This window comes from Canis aureus, chromosome 21, assembly GCF_053574225.1.
Source record: "Canis aureus isolate CA01 chromosome 21, VMU_Caureus_v.1.0, whole genome shotgun sequence".
NCBI classification, from domain to species: domain Eukaryota; kingdom Metazoa; phylum Chordata; class Mammalia; order Carnivora; family Canidae; genus Canis; species Canis aureus.
In genome coordinates this window covers 20,818,622-20,841,757 of record NC_135631.1, presented here as the reverse complement: position 1 = coordinate 20,841,757, position 23,136 = coordinate 20,818,622, and the positions used below count along the sequence as shown (strand labels likewise).

At 45.0% G+C, this 23,136-nt stretch overlaps 1 protein-coding gene and 1 long non-coding RNA gene across 3 annotated transcripts in view; one reads left to right on the top strand and one right to left on the bottom strand.

Annotated features, from left to right (window-relative positions):
* LOC144292722 (uncharacterized) overlaps positions 1-23,136 on the top strand; it is a 172,113-nt gene that overhangs the window by 84,692 nt on the left and 64,285 nt on the right. The gene's annotated exons all lie outside the window — the stretch shown is intronic.
* Positions 12,993-22,850, bottom strand: LOC144293427 (uncharacterized). The gene is made up of 4 exons (XR_013360665.1): positions 20,614-22,850; positions 16,035-16,370; positions 15,333-15,486; positions 12,993-13,697 (listed from the first exon to the last, which is right to left on the bottom strand). It is a non-coding gene; the product is annotated as an uncharacterized LOC144293427 (long non-coding RNA).

The following is a 23,136-nucleotide window of genomic DNA, read 5'->3' as shown; positions in this document are numbered from 1 at the left end:
GCCTTCTGATGTATGTTTACAAGATGGTTCGTATGTATTTGGTTAATATAATTCTCTATATGAAAGATAGTGCTGTGAAAAAAAAAAGGACTGCGTCATATATAGATCTAAGTAAATCCTACCTCCACTCTGCATTAGCTGTGCAATTTTGATCGACCTATAATTCTTTTAAAAGATTTTGTTTATTTATTCATGAGAGACACAGAGAGAAAGAGGCAGAGACATAGGCAGAGGGAGAAGCAGGCTCCTCGCAGGGAGCCCAATGGTGGGACTCGATCCTGGACACTGGGATCACGTCCTGAGCCAAAGGCAGACAGACACTGAGCCACCCAGCTGTCCCTTGATCAACTTACATAACCATATTGAGTTTTCTATAAAAATAACTCACATCTGTTGAAAGTTTCTCTGTGTCTAGCACTGGGATGCATTTTATACAGACTTTTAAAAATTGGGATATAATTGACATATACCGTTATACTAGTTTCAGGCGTACAACATAATGATTTGATATTTGTACACACTATGACAACCACAATAAATCCAGTTACTATCCATCAGTATACAAAGCTACAAAACCTTGTTTCTTTTCTTGTGATGAAAAAATGTTAAGATTTACTCTTCTTGCAACTTTCAAATATGCAGGACAATACTATTGACTATAGTCACCCTGCTGTACATTACATCCCCATGACTTACTTCTTTTATGACTGGAAGCTTGTACCTCTTGACTCCCATTTCATTCACCCTCCAGCCCCTCTCCCCTGTGGCACCACTATTCTGTTCTCTGTATCTATAAGTCTCATTTATTTAGATTCCACATATAAATTAGTTCATAGGGTATTTGTCTTTCTCTGACTTAATTTCACTCATCATAATACCCTCAAGGTCCATCCTTGTTGTTGCAAATGGCTGAGTAATATTCCAGTGTGTGTGTGAGTGTGTGTGTGTGTGTGTGTGTGTGTGTGGACATACTTCATCTTCTTATCCATTCATCCATCAGTGTATACTTATGTTGTTTCCATGTCCTGGTTATCGTAAATAATACTGCAGTGAACAAAGAGATGCATATATCCTTTCAAATTAATGTTTTCACTTACTTTGGATAAATGCCCAGAGGTAGAATTGCTGGATCATATGGTATTTCTATTTTTAATTTTTTGAGGAACTTCCATACTGTTTTCTGTGGTGGCTACACCAATTTTAAATCCCCACCAACAGTGCACAAGGGTTCCCTTTTTTCCACACCCTTGCCAAAAATTGTTGTTCTTTGTCTTTTTGAAATACTCATTCTAACAGGTATGAGGTGATATCTCATTGTTGTTGTGGTTTGCATTTTTGCCTAATGTTGAGTGATATTGACCATCGTTTCATGTGTCGGCCACCTGTATGTTTTTTTTTGAAAAGTGTCTATTCAGATCCTCTCTACCCATTTTTTAATTGGATCGTTTGCTTTTTTCCTATTGATTTGTATGAGTTTTCAATATATTTTGATGTTAACCCCTCATCAGATATAGGATTTGCAAATATTTTGTCCCTTTGGGAATATTGCCTTTTAATTTTGTTGATGATTTTTGTGCTGTGCAGAATCCTTTTAGTTTGATGTAGTCCCACTTGTTTATTTTTGTTTTTGTTGCCTTTGTTTTTGGAGTCAGATCCAAAATATCACCAAGAGTGATGTCACGGAGTTTACCACCTATATTTTCTTCTAGGAGTTTTGTGGTTTCAGGTATTATGTTAAAATCCAATTCATTTTGAGTTAAATTTTGTGTATGGCATAAGATGGTGGTCTAGTTTCATCCTTTTGCATGTGGCTGTCCAGTTTTCCCAAAGCCATTTATTAAGGAGACTGCCCTTTTTTCACTGTATATTGTTGCCTCCTTTATTTTAAATTAATTGAAAAAATATGCATGGGTTTATTTTTGGACTGTGTATTCTATTCCATTGATCTATGTGTCTGTTTTTATACCACATCCAGACTTTTTATCACCAAAGCTTTGTAATATAGTTTGAAATCAGGGAGCATGATATATCCAGCTTTGCTATTCTTTCTCAAGATTGCTTTAGCTATATGGGGTCTTTTGTGGTTCCATACAAATGTTAGGATTGTTTGTTCTCTATCTCTGTGAAAAATGCCACTGGGATCTTGATAGGGATTGCATTGAAGCAATCTTATTCAGTCAGTGGCTAATGGGAGTTAATATATAAATACCCCAGCTTCCTCACCTCTTGGTTGAGGTAACTGTGACCCAACCCACTTTACACAGACTCTTGGCTTCTCCAGTGGGATTAAGCTCCAGTTCCTCAATTGGTAGCTTTTTTAAATTGAATTAAAATTTATATAACATGAAATCTATTATTTTAACCATTTCAAAGTGTACAAATTCAGTGGTTTTAGTGTATTCACTCGGTTGTACAACCATCACCACTGATTCCAGAACATTTCCATCACCCCAAAAAAGGAACCTCATACCTGTTAGTCACTCAGTTCCCCTCTCCTCCCTTCCTTTGGCACCTATGAATCTACTTTCTATCTCTGTAGATTTTCCAGTTCTGGACACGTCATTGTCCAGGATTGGCAAATGGAATTATACGGTATGTGGTCTTTTTTGTCTGTCTTCTTTCATTTAGCAAGATGTCTCCAAAGTTGATCCATATTGTAACCTCTATTATACTTCATTCCTTTCTGTGGATGGATAATGCTCAATTGTATGGCTATGCCACATTTTGTTTATTCACTCATTAGTTGATGGACATTTGGGTTGTTTCTACTTTTTGGCTTTTAAGAATAACACGGCTATGGATATTTGTGCACACGTTTTTATAAGGACATGTTTTCAATTCTTTTGGGCATATACCTAGAATGGAATTGCTGGGTCATATGGTAACTCTATGTTTAACTTACTGAGGAACTATCAAACTGATTTCCACAGTAGTTGTGCCATTTATATTCCCACCAGCAATGTATGAGCGTTTCATTTTCTCCACATTCTCGTCAACACTAGTGACTATATAGCTTTTTGATTCTAGCCATCCTGGTGTGTGGGAAGTGGTTATCTCATTTTGGTTCATAGATTATTTCCCTAATGACTACTGATGTTGAGCATCTTTTAATGTGCATTCTGGCCTTTGGGTATATCTTCTTTGGAGAAATATCTGTTCAGACCCCTTTTCTATTTTTTAATTGGATTATTTCTATTTTTATTGTTGAGTTTTAAGAGTTCGTCAAATATTCTGGCTATTAGGCCCTTATTGTATATGTAATTTACAAATGCTTTCTCCTGTTCTGTGGGTTTTTTCACTTTCACCAGTGTCCTTTGCTTTTAAAAACACACACACACACACACACACACACACACACAACACTCAGGGGGCTTGTTTTACTTAGAGTGGAAAATTATGCCAAGGACAAAATCAACACAAAGGAACAAATGACAAAAAGTAGCAGGAAAGAGACTCAGTTCAGTGCAGCTCCATGAGTCCAGCAGTTCTTTAGGTCATGGTTACATGTGGCCCACTGTAGGTGTCCATCTGTCCAATCTGTCTGTCCTCCCTAGATGGCAGAGTGGTACCTTTTCAAGTAGCAAATGCTTTATTGGTTACTTTCCCTTCCTGTCCCTTCCTCACTTCTACAGGAACACTTAATCTACAAATAGTACTTTATAGTTCTTGCTCACGTTGCAGATTTGCTGTTAGTGAATTGAAATTTCTTCTTCTTTCAAGAGGTTATGTACAGAACAGCTTTCACTTTGAGTGTTCCTTGTTCTCGCTTGGGTACTATGTGGTCCTGAATCTTCAAACTAATTTTACTTTGTGTGCACCTGTCAGTAATTCTTCTAGAAATAGCTTACACTTGCTTATCTAGGAATAATAAACTGTTTTTTTCAGCACTCATTGTAGCTTTTAGGAGAACGTGTGCTTTATAGTTTGAAATCCACAGCAGGTGGTAAAAACAGTATTTGTGGCTGTTTATAATTCCATGTCATTTGTCCCATAGGAATTTGACAGTGAATTTTCCAACTTACTCAGGACTATTCATTCTTTTAAAGGAAGGGTCAGCCTTGTTAGTTCTTTGGGTTGACTCTTGATCTCAGTGCAGTTGAGACCTAGTGGAGTGTCTAAGTCAGCCCGGGCTGCTGTAATATTATACCACAGACTAGGTGGTGTAAACAACAGATATTTATTTCTCACAGTTGCGGGGCTGAGAAGTCCAGATCAGGGTGTCAGCATGATTGAGTTCTGGTGAGGACCCTCTTCCTGGTTTGCGGACAGCTGCCTTCTTAGTGTGTCTTCACTTGGCTACAAGAGGAGGCTCAAGTCTCTTTCTCTTATGAGGACATTAATCTCATCATGGGGGCTCCACCCTCATGACCTCATCTAAACCTAATCTCATTGGGAGTTATGATTTCAAAATACGAATTTGGAGGGATATAGTCATATAGTCCATAACATCTCGTGTATGTGGCTTTTGAATATCTCTCTTATTTATGAATCTGGGATGTTGATGTACATACAGATAATGATGACGGAGTCCTTTATCCATTGAGGATTGTGTCTGTGTGGTCCTAATTTGTTTCAAACTGTTTCACACAAGACCAGTTTCTGCCAGTTTGGAGGGGGAGGAATAGGAATTAGCAGCATGTAAGGAAGAATTCCTGACAGAACAGAGTGTCCTTTCTCATGTAGGGGTCTCCACATATTACACATTTACTCCAAAATTGTGAAAATACCGTGGCCACCATGGCCTGGGACTTCCTAGTCATGACATACTTTTTCTAGGAGATCTGAGGATTATCTAATAGGTGGCTCACTGACTGTCAGAAGCCAAGCCAACACCACATAAAGGTGTGAGAACATGAGGAAGACCAGCTGAGGAGAGCCAACCTCGTCTCACCAGTGTGAGGTAATGTGAGGAGGGGCAGCTGGTCCAGCCAAAGCAATGCCAGCCTCACTGGCACACTCACCTCCTTTCACCTGGCTCTGTACAGATGGACAGTGCTGTACATGCATCGCGACATGGCCATCTAGAACATTCCATCTTTGAGGGGGATTTTCTGTAGGAGAGGGGACCAGGGAACTGTGGAGGGCATGATGGGGGAGGGTGAGAGAGACAGGGGAAGAGGCTGCAGCCTGCCCAAAGTTCCCATCACTTTGACACACCGAAGGGGTTAAGTCATTCTTGAACAGTTTATCGCTCATCAATTGTAATTAAATATGTTTATATTAAATTATGTTCTGTAATTAATGTAAAATCCTTTAGCCTGTGCTGTTATTAGAACCAGATGCTGAAGTACCAACAATATTTCAACATGACTGTGCTGCCTCGCCAGCTGTCTGACTGTAATTACTTTAATCTCAGCTTGTTATCTAATTATCACCTTTGTAAAGGGAAAAGTGCTCTCTAATGCTTACTGATTGTTTCAGAGGATGATGAGGAGCGGGGAACAGCTGTCAGAGATCGTGGGCCCTGCTTATCACAAGGAAGGAACTTATCCTGAAGCCTATTCAGGGCAAAACTGCTGGAAAAAAAAAAAAAAGAAAAAGACGTCCCGGGCGGGAGCTGGGGACTGGCCTAGAGAGGGGAGACAGTTGGTGCGGTGGTGAAGGGTGCGGCCCCGGTGGGTAAACTGTCAGGTGACACCTGCCTCTTCCAGGATGGCTGGAGGACAAGCTACTCACTCTGTGTGGCTCTGTTGCTTTGGCTGTAACGTGGAGACAGTCACAGTGCTCTAATGGACCTCAGAGGAAGGTTGCGAAGATTCAGGGAGATGGTGCACATGATGAAGCCCTCAGCCCAGTGCTTGACAAGATGCACATACTCAGTAAATGTTAACTGTTCTGCTTCCTTTTGGAAACAAAACAAAACAAAACAAAGCCCCTCACTGCTGGTTTTCTCCACTTCCATCTTAGCCTTTACAGCCAAATCCGAAACAATTGAAAATGGATGGGTACGTGCCAGCACCTTGGTATCATCAATTTGTTTTCCAAATTATGTTCAAGTTCTGTCCTTTTGGGACTGAAGCTTACCTTTGCATTGCTTTTTTCAGAAATGGTTCACCAAGTCAGCCAAGAGTAGAAGTAAGTATTGTCAGGGAAGTCTTGGAGCTCTTCTGTGGAATAAACTATTTTGGAGTCTCTTTCAGTACTTTGTGCATATGTTCACCAGTCAGCAGTTGACATGGTAAGGGTAGTTTATTCCAAAATGATCATTAAAGAATATTCCCTTAGGATGTTTAGTAGGCTTTTAATACCCTCCCCAGCCCCGTGCTTTACCTCTCAGGAGCTGTGGCGTCCATCAGAGGAGAGTTGGCACTGCTCCCCCTGCCCTGGCAATAGCATGTCCACCTCCCCCACTAGACTGTGAGCACCCTAGTCATTTATATATACCCAGTGCATTGTCTCGCCGGACACATATTTTGCCCTCCATGAGTATTCCCTGAAAGAGCACCACGAACCAACTTACTGTCCGACCAGCCAGGGTCACCGGGTTTTTTTCTTTCCCAGGAATGTGAAGAAACACCATCTCCTGGGGCTGTGCAGTAGGTCTGTCTCTCAGGTTTGTCCTTGCCCCCTGTTAGTGCCTTGTCCTCATGCAAGGAAACTGAAGCAGGCCTGTGGGGGAGACCTGTGAGAGCACCTGGTGGGGGCTGACCGTCCCGGTGAGGAGTCAATGTGTGTCTGGAGCAAGAGGCCACAGCTGGCCTACTCCGAGGCACACAACCTGAGGAGGACAAAGCAGTGGGTCTCTAAAGTCAGGAATGCCCAGCTGCAAAGCAGGCTGCTTTATGAACAGGGGCTCCCATCATTCATCAGAAGAGCATTAGCGTAAAGTCCCTTTGGTCAAAGGTATAAACCGGGCTCTGCAGTCACTCTTTGTTATAGTGTCTCTGTCTATTGAACGAAATATCCCCAAATGAGAGAAATAACCCAGCAACGATTTCCTGGAGGAAATCTCTGCCTGTAGTCTCATCTCCCATCACTTCCCTTGTGGTTCTTTTCTCTTGTGCAATAGGAAGCTACCTATGATTCCTTGCAAGCAGTTTGCTGAGGCTCAGCTGTGCCTTTGGTCCACATGATGCCTCTTCCTGGCATGCCCCTGCTCCTGTTCTTCTGCATCCTGTCTCTTCCCAGCTTTTGGTGACCATCCCACCACCACCTGTCGAGTAGACTATGTGCCCATCCTCTCTATTCCCATAGGGTCCTGGATTTTCTATATCAGAGATCCACAAATGTTTTGGTAAATAGCCAGATACTAAATATGTTAGGCTTGGTTGGCCATGGGTCTCTGTTGCATCTACTCAGCTCTGTAGTCGTTGTGGGAAAGCAGCCATAGGCAATATGTAAATGTGGCTGTGTTCCAATCAAACTTTATGGTAGCGCCCTACTTATTCTACTTGCTCAGTGCTCTTGGATTTTAATAGCTTGAGTCACTGCTCATAGATTGTTAATGTACCATTACTGAATTTTTCCTCTTGTAATGCCCTGTCACCCTAATCTGAACTCCTCAAGCTAGGAACTGTAGTGTCTTAGTCTTGATTTTCCCCCAAAAGCAGAGCTGAGACAAGATCCTGCCTACAAGATCCTATAGTTTGCTTTAGAAATTGATCCCAAGGAGCAAGAGTGGGGACCTAGGAGGTATAAACTAGAAGAAGGAAAGCCAGCCCAATGTTAATGTGCTGATCAGCAGTGTGGGCAACAGTGGCTGGGGGTCCCTGAAGAGCCATGTAGAACTGGCCTCAGAATTATCTGCCCACATGATAAAAATGGGGAGCACTTATCTCCTGGTTCCATCCCTCATTGGAAGAGTCTTGCCCTACATGGTGTTAGCTCCCTGATATTTCCAAGTCTGTGCATGTGTCAGAATTATCTAGCAGATTCCTACAACCTCACATGAGGTTGGGGGCAGAGACCTCCCCAGGGCATGATCTTAATCTCTGAGCTTCCTGGCACCCAAGAAAACAGGGGAACAAGATGAGCCACCTAATTCTCATTACCTGATAGAAGAAAACTTATTTCTTCTAGAGAAACAGGCTTTTTTTTTCTTCCTCTCAAATTAAATTCCAGAAGGGATTTAAAGGAGTTTCCCAAGCAGGCTTGAACAGTAAAAATCATCTGGATGCAAATAGCCTAGAAAGAGGGGTTTTATCTGGGGCTTGACCAGTGCTTGATGCAAGTGGGTGCTCAATGAATAAAAGAATAATGGGAAGTGTTTTCAGTAGCAGATTTTCATAAGAGGTGGCATCCTGCCTCTGATGACTGGTATAAAAGAGGGACTCTACTGGTAAGGTTTGGGACTGTCACTGAGGGTATGTTTGGGGGCTTGAGGAGTAGCCAGTAGGTCTTTTCAGCTGCCCTCCTTGCTGACCCTCACCAGCCTCTGCGGTTTCCACTTTCCCATGGTCTCTTTCCTTATTCCCCAACTTGGCTCCACAAGCAGACTCTACAGGTGTGGCTTCCTCATGGGGGCAGGTGAGAACAGTCTTCCTGGGGCCCTCAGCCGGCTCAGGGCTTCTCCCCTGGGGAGGCCTGAAGCTGCCCCAGGCAGGCAGGCATCCTAGTGGCTCAGTCATTTCTCCTGCTGAGTGGCATCTCCCAGACCCCAGACAAGGCCACACTCCCTCTTGAATACATTTGCATCTGAGGGCTTCTATTAACGGATGGATACTGTGTCAGTCTGAAGGCCTCAGTTAAAATACTATGATCTGTCTCCCTGAGCCCAAGGAAATCTCATTATAAATAAAGTAATCTCATTTGCGGGTGTGTTCTATAACCCACAGGCTCGGAAATGTACGGATACAGTATGCCTGGGAAGTAGGGCTGTCAGATTAATACATTGTGTGAAAATTGGGGCCGGAGGTCACCAGTCTCCTGATACACAAATCTCCCTCTGAGAATCTCATTTCATTCAGACTATCAGTTAGATTAAAAATACCCTAATTATCCCACTGAAATTAAATTACTTTATGTTAGGGTGATATAATGAACAACCATAAAGAGGATATATACAACCAATCATCTTATTAGTCACAGCAAGACCAGACCATACACTAAACGGACCTTGCTGGTTATTGTCAGCTAGTCTGTCGCACAAACAAGGGACGACGAAAGAAGAAAATGAGAGAGGTTAGCGCTGGTTCTGCTTCTGGCGGTTCGTGTGTTTTTCCCAGACAGGTGTGGGGTCCTCCTGTGTTCCTCCGCTGAGTTGCTAGGAGTTTCCCCATGAAGGTACCACCCTGGTCATTAATGAAAGAGCTATGAAGAGTCCGCTGCATTCTTGACCTTACTCACTGCCATGGTGGCGTGAGGCCTAGGGACTTAATGGATAGGACCAAGCATTCACTGCCCTTCGCTTTTTATCCCACAAACCTCCACAGTGTCTGTCAAGTGATGGGACTCTGTTGCCAAGAGAGCAACATGAGTTGTCCGCCACAGAAAGACTAACCTCTGTCTCTTGTATTTGTTGATAATGCTTGCTGCTATAGAGTCACGCCCAAATCTTAGTAATATAACATGATAAATGTTTACTTCTTGCTAAAATGACTAACACAGGTCAGCGTGTGTGTGTGTGTGTGTGTGTGTGTGTGTGTGCATATGTGTCCACACAGTCATTCAAGAACCCACCTTGTGGCTCTGCTCCCCTCTAGCTCAGAATTCACAGTAATGGGACTATCGACATTTTGGGGCTCACTAATTCCTTTTTACGGAGGGCTGTCTTGTGCATTGTAGGATGTTTAGCTGCATCCCAGGTCTCTCCCGCTAGGTCCCAGTAGGACATTCTCCCAGTGTGACAACCAAAAATGTCTCCAGACATTGCCAGATACACTTGGCGAGAGGGGCCAAATTTGTCCCCAGTTGAGAAGCATTACTCTAAGACAACAGAGCCTTCTGCGTTCCTCAGGGAGTCGGAAAGATATAGAAAGGAGGATTCTACAAGAGGTTTTTATAAGCCATGTCTGGACTTGGCATACATGACTTCCACCCACACTCTCGTAGGCAGAAATCACATGGCCTCACCTAAGTAAAAATGTCTAGAAGTGTCTAGAAGTGTGTCCAGGAGAAAAAGGAAATGGAGTTTGTTCAACATGAGGCACTTCCTGCCACACTGGCCTTCTTCAAGGACAAACCAAGGATACACAAGAACCTGGGATTTGGTATCTCCCTTTACTAGCACCCGAGGCTTTCATTCTGCTGGTTGCCACCCCGGGAACCCACTTAGGCCTGCCTTTTTATGTCTCTACCTTCTTTTGCTTCCCTATCAAAGCTCATCTGTCTTCCCTTCCATTATTTTTGCAGAGCCCTGATTTCTAACGAATTAAATAATCTAATCCAGGCTGAAGTGGTTAAAGGAAACTGATGGGCTCACGTAAAGCTCTTCTGAGGAGCATAATTATTAATTTTTAACAGAAACAGAGAGATATAGAAACAGAGAGATAAAGAGCCACCCCAGCAGATTGGGCAGAGAGGAAGGGGCTGAGTTGTGGGTGGATTATTTGTGCAACATGCTTATTAACAGGATAGTTATAAATAGAAAAAAATATTGACAATAGTTTAAAAGTTAATACCATTATCTTGGGTAGATCTTTTTATTAAATGATAAGCTAATAAGAAATAATCTACCAAAATGACCATGTTGTGGACTACGTGACTGTGTCCCTCCAAAATTCCTATGTCGCAGTCCTAACTCCCAATGAGATGGTATGAAGAGGCAGGGACTTTGGGAGGTAATTGGGTTTGGATGAGGTCATGAGAGTGGAGCCTTCATGATCCCCATAAAATTAGGAAGACAAAGAGAGCAGAGCTCACTCCTTTAGCCTTGTGAGGACATAGCAGTAGGGTGGCCACTGTAAACCAGGAAGAAAGCTCTCACCAGAACAAAATCTGCTAAAACCTGGATCTTGGACTTCAGGTCCCCCAGAAGTGTGAGAAGTAAATATCTGTTAAATCACCCAGTCAGTACAACACAATATTGTGTATTGTGGCAGCCCAAACTAAGACAGGGCACAATGTACTTTAACTCTTAAATAAAAAATTTCTACATGAGGTGAGCCTGTGTTCGGACAGTTTGGTCCTTTGGGGGACCAGCTCTCTTCCTCATCTCAGGTGTCCATGCACATAGATAGCAGCTGGAAGTTAAATTGTTTTTATTATTATCATTTTGAAGGGCACACAATTGAACTTCTCTCTTAGGCAGAGGATATGTAGACAGAGGTGGTTGGAAAGAGATCACCCGGTGGGTGCTGGTATCCCATTATTGGAGTCAGTACCTAACTGTTCTATTATTATATTACTTATCACCGTCAGTGCTTTTGTCTGTGTGTGTGGGCTGTTTTCCAGAGAGGTCTAGGGATACACTCTGATTTACCAACTTACTCCTAGGTGACATCACACCTTAAAAATTGTGCTACAAGGTAATGCTGCGGTGGAGAGTGTTTCGGGGTAGGAGACTGGTACCCTGAAATCCTGACTTGGCTGCGCCATTTCCCTTGTGATTGTGGGTGAGTCAGGTCTCAGCCGTGGCAGGTAAGGCTCTGAACACCCTGATGGGTTTTTGCCAGACAGTTCGTAGCCCTACCCTCACCTCCTAATGTGGCCTTCTCCATGCTGCAGCCAGAGAGCCACTTTCTACAGGTGTGATATTGTCTCTCCACCCACACTGCCACTTACAACTTCTCCATGGCATCCATTTGCATTTCAAATAAAGACAAAACTTCTTTACATGTCCTGCAAAACCCTGCAGGGTCTGGTCCCTTCTCAGGCTCCTCTGGTGCCATGCTCCTCCGTGCTCTCTAGGCTGAATGTATCCTAGCCTTTTCCCCAGGCCTCAGCACACTGCTGCCCAGGTAGGGCTGTGCACCTGCTGGGCTCTCTGCCTCAAGGGTTTTCCTGTCTCTCTTCTATTGGTTAACTTTTCTTTTTAGTTCTCAGCTGACAGGCCACTTCCCCGGGGACACCTTCCAGGCATGCTGACTAGGTCTGGTTCCCCTCTCCCAGGCTCTCTCGGTACCACCCACCACATAGCATTGTCAGAGTCGCAGTTTTTCATTTGTTGGAATAATGATTTGAAAGCAGCCTGTCTCCATCATTTGCTTGCAAGCACCATGAAAGTCGTGACTAATAGCTGTGCTCGTTGTTGTATCCCAGGGCTTGGCACATAGTAGGTGTGAATACATTTTTCTTGCATGAGTGCATTGAGGATTTGGGCTGTCTGGGAATATTAGTCAATCAGGCTTGATATGGGAATGCAACCTGTTTGATTCCCCTGCAAAACGGCTGACAATTTGGAAATCTCATTTTTATATTTTTGAGGGTTGCCCTGAAGAAAGCACAGTGAAAAAACAACAACAACAACAACAACAACAACAACAACAACAACAACGTCGTAGCATTCGTTAAATCTTTGTCACCTTGACTTAGTTGTTTCTACTGGAAATCTTAAAGAGCCTGGAAACCCCATAGTCTTCCAAAGCCTTTTTATTTAAGATGCATTTCCCCCGGGGCAGTGCTTATGCAACTGGCAACCCCAGGAGCCTGACTCTGGTGGAAAGCATGGTTTGTGGCTAGATAGCCTGGTTTGGGGCAGGAGAAGACTGCTAATCGTGTAGCAGTGACTCCGGCACTCCGAGCTCACTAATTCCCTGCCGGGGTTAAGGGATGAGGTGAGCAGCCCGAGACTGTGTAGATGTGAAAGTGGGAGGAAGGTTGGGCAGCCCCAAGAGAGCCTCAGCCTCTTATGATTCACGCCATGCAGCCACCTCTCAGCTCTGAACAGAGTGAGGTATGAAGTCATTTCCAAAGCAGCATCTATGAAATTCCATTACACGGTGCTTTTCAATTTAAGGGGAAAGACCTTTGCAGAAACTAATTTGCAGTTGCTTTAATCACGGAGCTCCGAGACAGCACACTTTCCCCATCGCTGCCGCTAAAAAGGCTCACACTGGTTTTGCAGATTGGGCTTCCCGCCCCCTACCCCCCACCCCCACCTCGGCTGGCTCCTGGATTCCTTCTGTGGTTGTTGTACATCCCGTAAGTTTTGCAATTTTTGAGACACAAAGGGAGTAATTATATTCAGTCCTCCTGGTGAATGTAAATGTTGTGGAATCAGAACCCATTTGAAAACACTCAGAATTAAATCAAAGCAAATGGAATCGCTCTAGGAAGGGGATCATCTTGGGGTTGTTTCTTCCCCCCTGACAGCCCCTCCTGCCTCCCAGTGCCTGTCTCTTGGATCCCCATGTTCTCTCTTTCACTGACACCACTGCGATTGTTGTGGAGACCTGGAGAAGGACGCCAGGGACTGTAGAAAGTGAAAGCGTTTGATGAGGAGTCAGGAAACCTGTGTCCTGTCTCGGTGCCCCTGGTCACCAGATTTAGTGCCTTAGGAGGTTCATTCAGCCTTTCTGGGGGTCTCATGTGCCAAATGAAGGCCCTCACACTTATCTTGAAGATCGCATGAGGTTTGGGGGAAGATTGAGTGACATAAAACCTGGGGAAGCATGTGAGTTCCCCCTAAAGGTAAGGGGGTGTTAGGGAGTTGGTGATACTGTTTTCCTAAGGGTGTTTATTAGAGGGTGGTTGCCTCAGTCCAAAGACTTCCTTTAAGGACCTCAAACTCCCCTACGTAGACTACGTAGGGGACTACGTAGACTTTACAGCTGCCTGAAATTCCGCTGGGTTTGAAGCTTTGAGGCTCTTGGAATCTCCTGTGAAAATAGAAAGATTGAGGTTGGGGGGTGGGGTGGAATCCCACTAAGTGCCCCATTATAGGTTATCAGACATTTAGCAGGGATTTGTTTATCAGGCAGCCACTGACTTCTTGGGGAGAAGAATAAAGAGACCGATGTGTGGAAATAGGGGGGTTTTACAGGTTGGAAGTTTTGGGGGGGGTGTGGGGGGAAGTCGTGAATATCTTTATAATGCGGTGTTCTGGCTGACTTGTCAACACACACAAGGTACAATGACATAAGGTACAGGGTGCTAATACATCAGGTACTGGATTGAGTTTCCCTTAGTTAGTATTAGTCCTTCTTTTTGGCTATTAGCCACTAAACACACTTCATAGGGCTGCAGGGATCTCCTCCACACAACACACACATTACGGAGGCTGAAAATGCCAGATACTTGTTTTCCCAGACTCCTTTGCAGCTAGGACTCTGGCGAATGACCCAGGCTTTGGCAACGCATCTGCCCCAGGCTGTGAACTGGGAGCTGCTGATGTGTTGAGACGGGAACTGAGAGGGGGGTGTATCGATGGCAGCCACATCCTGCTTGAGGTGGCAATCATGACAGCGCTCTGGTGTTAACATCCAGCATGTGTCTGGGGACAGTGGCTGTGGCAGAGGTTTCTTCAAGGGACTCCCTCTGTGATATGATTTTGGGTGATATTCCTGGCAACATTGGCTTTAAACCTGTTTTTCAGCCCTTCGAGAGATCTGTGGGCTCTCCAGAATTCTTTTGATAAATCCCTTTTCATCCTAAAGTAGCCAGATTTCATTTCTGTGGGTCGCAATGCAAAATCCTGATTATAATGTATATCTATGTCTTTGTCTGTATCTCTGTATAATATACTTAAATCTTCACAACTACCCTATGAGATTATGTATCTATTGCTTGCATTTTATGATAATAAAGTTGAAGTGCAGGGAAGGAGGGGTCAGGCAAAGATGAGTAGATATTTCAAAGTAGAACCAACCGTTGAACTCTGGCGTCTGGGCAAGATGAGCATGAGAGTGTGAGGAGGACCTCACAGCATTACTTGCTGAGAGGACCCAAGTGTGACCTGACTACACAGGTGCAAGAGGAAGGGGCACTGAGTATCCAAAGCCCTGGGCCAGCTCTGCTAATATACCTTAGCACCCTCTTCTCCACAGGGGGTGCATTCCAAGACCCTGTTGGATGCGTGAAACCTCGGATAGTACTGAAACTTAAATATACTGTGTTTTTTTCCTGTATATACAGACCTAGGATAAAGTATAATTTCTAAATTAGGCACACTCAGAGATTAACGACAACAACTAGAGCGCCTGGTGGCTCAGTCAGTTAAGCATCTGTCTTTGGCTTAGATTATGGTCCTGGGGTCCTGGGATTGAGCCCCTTGTCACGCTCTCCGCTCGGTGCAGGGCCTGCTTTTCCCTCTCCCTGCCACTCCACCTGCTTATGCTCTCTCTCTCTCTCTCTCTGTCAAATACATAAATAAAATAAAAACCCCAAATCCAATAACTAATAATAAAATGGAATGATTATAACAATAATCCATCATAGAAGTTATGTGAATGGGGTCTCTCTCTCTCTCTCTCTCAAAGTATCTTCTCGCTTTGGTAGCCTTCCCTTGTACTCACCCTTCTTCCTGTGATGATGTGTGATGATAAAAGGCCTGAGTGATGAGATGAAGTGAGGTGTGTGGCATCGGCATTATGATGTAGCCCTTCTGACCCCACGTCTGCTTCGGGGCCTGCGGTTGACCACAGGTAAGTGAAACCATGGAGAGTGACGCTGCGCATAAGGAGAGTACTGTATTTGAAGTTCTCTATAGATTACAGAGGGAGCCAGAGAAATCTGTTGGAACCACAAGAGCAGTAACAACAGTAATGATGATGATGGTGGTGTCTGGTTGCGAGGGAGTAAAGACCCTGATGATTCCATGGCACTTTCCACAGGTGCCATGAAGCAGCCAGTATTTTCTGTGTCCTCTCTGGCCCTATTTTGCAAGGGAACTCAACTGAGCCCTCTTACCGCAGGGGAGATTTCTGTCTCTTTAGTGCTCAGCTCCCGAGGCAAGATATAAGAGGCACCCATTCCCTGGCTGGTTTGCAGGGGTGCCCTGAGGGGAGACCTACTCTGATTTAAGGCACAGGCTGGCTTCCGGTTATTCTAGAAGACTTAAAAGAACTAATCCTTTAGCTTGGCTCATAGAAACAGTCCTCTTGTTTTTGAAGATTGTAGATTTGGTCAGAGTTCATGCTGCAGGGACTCCTCCCTCCCTGCCCAACCATAAAAACTCCCCCAAAAACTCTGGAATTAAACATGTCCTTAGTGGGTACCTGGGTGGCCCAGTGGTTCAGCGTCTGCCTTCGGCTCAGGTCCTGATCCTGGGGTCCCGGGATCCAGTCCCACATCGGGCTCCCTGCATGGAGCCTGCTTCTCCCTCTGCCTGTATCTTTGCTTCTCTCTCTGTGTCTCTCATGAATAAATAAAATCTTTTTTAAAAAATAAAAAGAAACACACCCTTGGTAAACTTGATGACTGTGTGGATCAAATATAACAAAGCAGTGTTAGTTATCAGAAAGCAGGTGACTTGCCAGTCCGAAACAGCAGCAGTGAGGAGCACTCCCTGTTCATCCGGGAGGGTGCGAATGATTGTACTTGCTCACGTGCTCCTGGAATTAAAACATTTATACATGAGCTTCTTCAATAAGGCCAGTTTAGGGAAGACTTTCATCTCAGGTTGTGTGTCAGGTTAAAATAACTGAGAAAACATACTTGTTTTTCCCTCACTTTGCATTAGAAATAGATTTGCATTCCGTATTAGAAGCAGATTTTCATTCCACATTAGAAATGGATTGTCACTCCACCATTGGCCCCTACAGTTTATTTTTAAAGGAAGGTCCCCTCGATGGCTCCATGTGAAAGCCTTCCGCTGAGCATGAGGCTGCTAGGAGGGCTCCCAGCGGCTGGCCCTGCAGGGGGTGTGGATCCTTGATCGCGCCACCTCCCCCTCTGCCGGTGACCAGGTGACCGTGTTTCTAAATCACAGAGAGTCTCTCATGTTCTGTCTCCCTTTCTGATATTTCCCACTCATTTTTCCTCCTTTCCCCTTTATTCCCTTTCACTTTTTTATATTCCCCAAATGAATGAGACCATATAATGTTTGTCCTTCTCCGAAAAAAAATGAGTGGGAAATATCAGAAAGGGAGACAGAACATGAGAGACTCGTAACTCTGGGAAACGAACTGGGGGGGGGGGGTGGAAGGGGAGGTAAGCGGGGGGTGGAGGTGACTGGGTGACGAGCACTGAGGGGGACACTTGATGGGATGAGCACTGGGTGTTATTCTATATGTTGGCAAATTGAACCCCAATAAAAAATAAATTTATATAAAAAATAAAAAATAAATCACAGAGAGATGTAAAGTCAAGGGTAAGGGGTGCATGAATAGAATGGTTTGAGGCATCCCTTTGGGAAGAACGCCTCGTGTGGCCAAGGAAAATGGGAAGAGGACAAAAAAAGAGTACACTGCAGTTATTTTCTGCTTCTGTAGCTCTTTTTCTTTTGCTATCGTTACTGGCAAGGGAAGTGTCCTGGCTGAAAAGTGGTGGAGGTTTTGCCTCTTTTCGGATACACCTTGTAAGCTTTGTAATTATGAAGAAGGAGTCTGAGAAGGGCGAGAAAGCCCAGGAAATGGGAGGTCTCTCTTCTTGCCATGCCGGGTAATGGTGGTTGTCAGTGCAAGTTCTAGATCAGATCGCATAGGTTGGAATCATGGAGGACAGGGCAAAGGGCTTAGCCTCCCTGTCCCTCAGCTTCCTCACCTGAAAATGGGGTAATAAGGATGCTGACCTTAGGGGATTCTTGGGTAAAGCACTTGGAAGAATACTTGGCACATCCACAGACAGCGCTGGCTACTGTAGGCTGTTGTTGTCTGCGCTCTCACTCCTAGGCTCTGTGCACAGTGCCAGCCACCTGCTGGTGCGACTTGAATGGCCCCAGACATCCCCTTTCCTGGTCACAACCTTACTCCTCTCCTCTTCTCACTGGCTTTCAAGGTTCCCTAATTCCATGCTTTTAGGAGAGGGGCCCCTTTCCAGTGACTCTAGCTGACTCCTTGAGGGCATGGCTCAGTCTTTAATGGGAGTAGGACATCACAGAAGTACCTGGGCTTGGGGAAGAGAAACACTGGTCAGAGAATGAGTGGCTGGTGACACCACCGGAGCTAAGCCAGTGTTTGTTCTGTGGATCAGAACTTGGCATGCTATGCTCTCCTTTCTCCAGGACACACAAGGTGGGGATAGGAATTCATTACTCAAGCATTACTGGGGATTCCCCAAGTTTATCTCTCCCATTGCTTCTATTTGCATATGAGTGGTATGTTCCATTTGTCAAAGATATTTTGTTATATGATATTACTTGAGCTTCACAAGACTCTATGAGGTGCGAAGGCGGGTATTACATCATTCCGCTGGAGGTGATTGAGGCCTGGAGAGGTTAAGTATAGTCCAGGGTTACATAGGTAATTAACTGCAGAACCTAAACCGGAATTCAAGTCTCTTTCCACTCCGCTACTTGGGTTTCCAAAGATGGGAGTCCTTGCACTGTAATGACAACTTCCAATGCGACCACATGTTCCTTTGCACTTTGACCATGTTTATCCTGGAAAACTCAGTCTTAGAATAGGCAAGATGCCCTTGCTAAAGAGTTTGCTGCTTCCTTACATGCCAGCCTTTGCTTTGTAGGGAAAGAAACCATCAACTATTTTCATACTCGTATGCCTTTTGAGTCTAGAAGATAACATCACATGGAGGTTCAGAACACTGACTCTGGTGTAAGCAGTCTGGGTTCCAATCCTAGATCTGTCAGTTTGCTGTATCACTTTGGGCAACTTATTTAGCATCTCAGGTTTCTATTTCTTTCTCTCTAGAATGGAGATAGGAATAGTTCTACGTCATAGATTTGCTCAAAATTAAATACGATAGGGACTGTAAGAGAAGTGGGAACAAAATCAGGAGGGGATGGTGTCATGGAGGACAGTTGCAAGGAAGAAATAACCTCTTGATATGAGGTCACTGGAGAAGTTAACTGGGACTCTTTGTGCAGTGTTGGGGTACAGCTCTTATTAGGGGGGTAGGCTGGGGCCAACTGAAGAGGTAGGAACAGAAAGCATAGACAACTCTTTTTTTTTAAAAAGAGTTTATTTATTTATTTGAGAGAGAATGAGAGAGAACACACAAGCAGGGGAAAGAGGTAGAGGGAAAGGGAGAAGCAGACTCCCCGCTGAGCAGGGAGCCTGATGTGGGACTTGATCCCAGGATCCTGGGATCATGACCTGAGCTGAAGCTGGACACTTAACCGACTGAGCCACCTAGGCGCCCTAGCAACTCTTTTAAACAATGTTGCTGGGAAGTAACTAAGCGATGGTTTGAGGGTAAGGGGTGGTGGTGTGATCAATACATGTATTTTTTTTATAATTATGATGAAAAAGACATGAGCATGTTTAAATACTGCTGTGGACACAGTTGGGAGGAAGGGGTTGAATTATAAAAGAGAAGGGATGACCAATAATAATGACCGATATTCCCTGAAGGGCAAGTGGGGACATGGGACCCAAAGCCCTGAAGGAAATCCTGGCCAGGACAGGAGGTGGGACATTCCCATGGAGTCCCAGCAGGGAAGGGAGGAGCAGGCTGGGTGCAGATGTCACATAAAAAGGTTACATAATGGAAGCTGAGAGAGAGGGAGAGTTCCCATATGCTGGCCTCCTTTTCTGTCTGAAATAGATCGAGTTGTCTGCTGAGAATGTGGGATCAGGTGGATAGGGCAGGTCTGAGATTGGAGGAGAGTGGGGCAAGTTAAATATCAGGTCAGAGACCAAGAGGATGAGTAAGCTAGTGGCTGGGTTGCTCTAACAGGACTCTCCCAAGTGCCATGCCTGAAACAAGAAAAAGGTTTCTTTCTCTCTCACACAGCAGTCCATGTGAAGGTCTGGAGCTGATAGGGAGCTCAGCAGAGTTGAGGGAAGCACCAGAGCCAGATCATGCAGGGCTTTGTCGGCCCTGGGAAGGACACTGGGTTTCATTCTGGGTGTGATTGAAGGTATCAGAAGGGATGCGTAAGGAGGCAGCAGGTGGATGTCATGAGGGCAGTTGGGGAGGGCACCAGGAACCCATGTCTTACTAATGTCTAGAAAACTAAAAAAGTCGGGAAATGCAATAGGGCAGGAGGTGCCTCCACCTTTGCCCCTTGAGTACAGGGGCGCTTTGGGCATTTGCCTTATATTCCTAACGTGTGGACCTGGTAACGGAGAAAGTGAGGAGAGAGCTTGACTTCCTTCTGTGTCCTTCCTGCTTCTTGGACTGTTAATGCCCAGGGTGCTTTACATTTTATGTGAGGTCATCTGCGTGTACACACACACATGCACACACACACACACATACACACACACACTGAGCACAGGCTTTGGAATCAGGTGGACTTGGATTTAAACCTCAGTGACTATATGTACACACCAGGTGTCTTTGGAGAGTGAATTAATTGGAGCCTGCCCTTCCTCCTCTGTGAAATGGTGATAGGAAGAGAATATCCTTCACAGAGGTGTTGTGAAGATCAGGTTGAAGAGGGCAGGTGAAGTTCCTGGCACGTACTAAGGCCTCAATAAAATCCCCGCTACTGTTATTATCAAGTGTAATCAGTAGCCGTTACCATCATCACCATTTTACCTTTTTGCAAGAAGTTTCTTCTATCTATGAAAATAAAATGCCCAAAGCAACTCAAAAGGTACATTTGCATTTCAAAAAAACGTCTCTGTTTGGAGCCAGTTTGTGTCTTCCTCTCCAGGCCTGACCAGGCAGCCTGGACTCTGGAGAGAAAGTTATGGGGTGACGCTTTTTGATGGGAAACCACCTGCTCACCGTTTTGTGTTCTCCCCAGAGAAATCTGTTGTCCTGGGCAGTCTTTTCTTTGGATGGCAATTTGGCTGCTAAGAACGAAGCCGGGCTGCTTTGTGTCTGAGCGCATGGTGGTTCCAGGGCTCGGCATGGGGACGGAACAGCTAGTCATTAGCAGGTGATGATGGGGCTTCCCGCTGGTGGCCCCTTCTCCTGCTCAACAGCCACGTGGAGTGGTGCCGTCTGTTCGTGAGCACCTCCACGTGTGTGGACATGTGTGTGGTGTTCTCGACAGACTCCCTCAAGCATCTGATCTCAGGCTTGTCTCTTGTTTTGAGAGGCCGTGTGTCACAGATGGAGACAGAATCATCCCTTGTCTTCCAAGAGTTCGGATGCTCTATTTCTCCCCGAGAAGGGTGTGAGCAGCTACAGGTGAGGAGTTCAGAGTCTTGGTGATTCATCCCTGCAGGGCGAGGGGACCGCTGGCCCGGGACGATGTCCAGTGTGGGAAGTAAGTATTCAGGTCTCTGGGTCGGACGTTCTCAGGTTTGAATCCCAGCTCCAGCCCCTAGGAGGTGTCTAAGTTGGGACAACTCTGAACCTCAGTTTTCTCTGTAAAATAAATGCCTAACACATAGTAAGGGCTCAGTAAACAGCAAGTCATTGAGAAGACCTGGGGTCTGGTCTTGCGTGGGCCATCAACTAGCTAAATAGCCTTGCCTGTGTTATTTAACCCTGCCATTCTGGTGAGTAGAGGGTGTGGGGAGCTCAGAAGTCCCCGTTAGCTCTGGGGTTCTATGATTCTACCAGCAGCTTCTAGTCTAGAAGTCCCTCCTGAATCATACCTCTCTACATCTCCAGCTGATCACTCTTGCAGTGTAGACACATGCTCCACTACATCCTGTCTTTAAAACATTCTTCCATTACCTTTTAGCATATGTCTTTCCCAATAAGCATCCTAAATGCTTTCTCTACTCCGTTCATGAGTAGGAAACAGAAAAGGGAAAACAGAAAAATGATGTGAAGGCTGGAAGCTGCACAGAAATCCTGCCTCTTCCTGGTCTTAGCCAAGGAGATGCTCTGGAATGACACCAGCTTTGTCACTCCTGTGTGCCTATCATGGTTCATTGTATCTGTCAGCATGACTGGGCCACGGTGCCCAGATATTTGGTCAAACATTATCCTGGATGTTTCTGGAGGGTATTTTGGATGAGATTTCCTTGAAATCAGAGGCCTTTGAGTAAAGCAGATTGCCTTCCATAATGTAGCTGGGCCTCATCTGATCAGTTGAAGGTCAAAATAGAACTGAAGACTGATCACTGCTGAGCAAGAGGGTCACCCCTGCATTGATAAAAGTAAGGCTAGCTTTAAGGTGCCCTCCCTTCTGTGGTCCCCTTGGGGCAATGGAGTAGACATTATGTGAATGCAGATAAAACGAAACCCCAGGAACACAGGAAAAGGATGCCGCCTCCTGTGCTTCCTCGACTAGAAGACACTCTGTTTGGTATCCAAGTGGGTACCTTCTGAGGAATTTGGCTTTGCTCTGGGATGATCTTTCTCTTTAATTCTAAACTATCAGGTCATACTTTCAAAAGGAAATTCTCTTTTGGCAAATCTCTAGGAACATGGAAAGATTTCCAGCCACGTATTTCTGCCTGGCTCGACATTCTTCAAAAAGCCCAACTTGGTTTGGGAATAGAGAAACTAGCTTTATCTCAGATCTGTGTTTTCAGCACAGAGACAAATAGAAAAACCACGTTCCTGGTGGCATCACTTCCCCGTAGTGACTTGTGATCTCCGGCCGGATTCCACAAGGGCACTGATGCGCATTTAGCGCAAGGCTGCTGTGTTCATGCAGGACATCACGGAGACATTCAGAAGAAGAGAAGAATAAGACATGGCAACCTGTTCTCGGGGAGTGAGGAGGGCTTCTCCCTTTGAGGAAGCTTCTACCCTCGCCGTATCCCAGCATTCACCCTAGGGCAGGGTGACCAGGTGGCCGTATAAGTTGTCATCCGTAATGGGACACCTGCAAAGATGAAAGTAGATGCTGTGAACAGCAGCATCAGGACAAGAGATACCAACTGAGCCATCTGGCCACCATGCTTAGTATTAAGAGCTTTCTAGTCTTCATAAGACGTAATAGGCTAAGTGAACAAAGGCCTGATCTCTTTCTCTCTCACTTGTAAATATTTAGCCGTGTTGGTGGAAACCTGTCAAAAATGAGAATTTCCCCTAATTTAATCAATTAGAGAAGTGAAGGGGGGGGTGGGAGTGGAATGACTAGGACTTGATCTAAGCATCGGTTGCGCTGGTGTCACAGAGGGACAGACTGCAGCCACCGCCCCTCCTGACATGAGGCCACATGAGGCAATCTGGGTTGAGTCCATCGAATAGCAGCAAAACTGCGATAAATCTCTCGCCAGCACCTCCCCGAACCAGAACTGTGGGCTCAGGATGATGATGGGTGAGCTAAATGAGGAAAGAAACTATTTTGTGCTTGTGGCTTCTAGAAGCATGAGTCATTAGCAACCCCCCCCCCCGCCA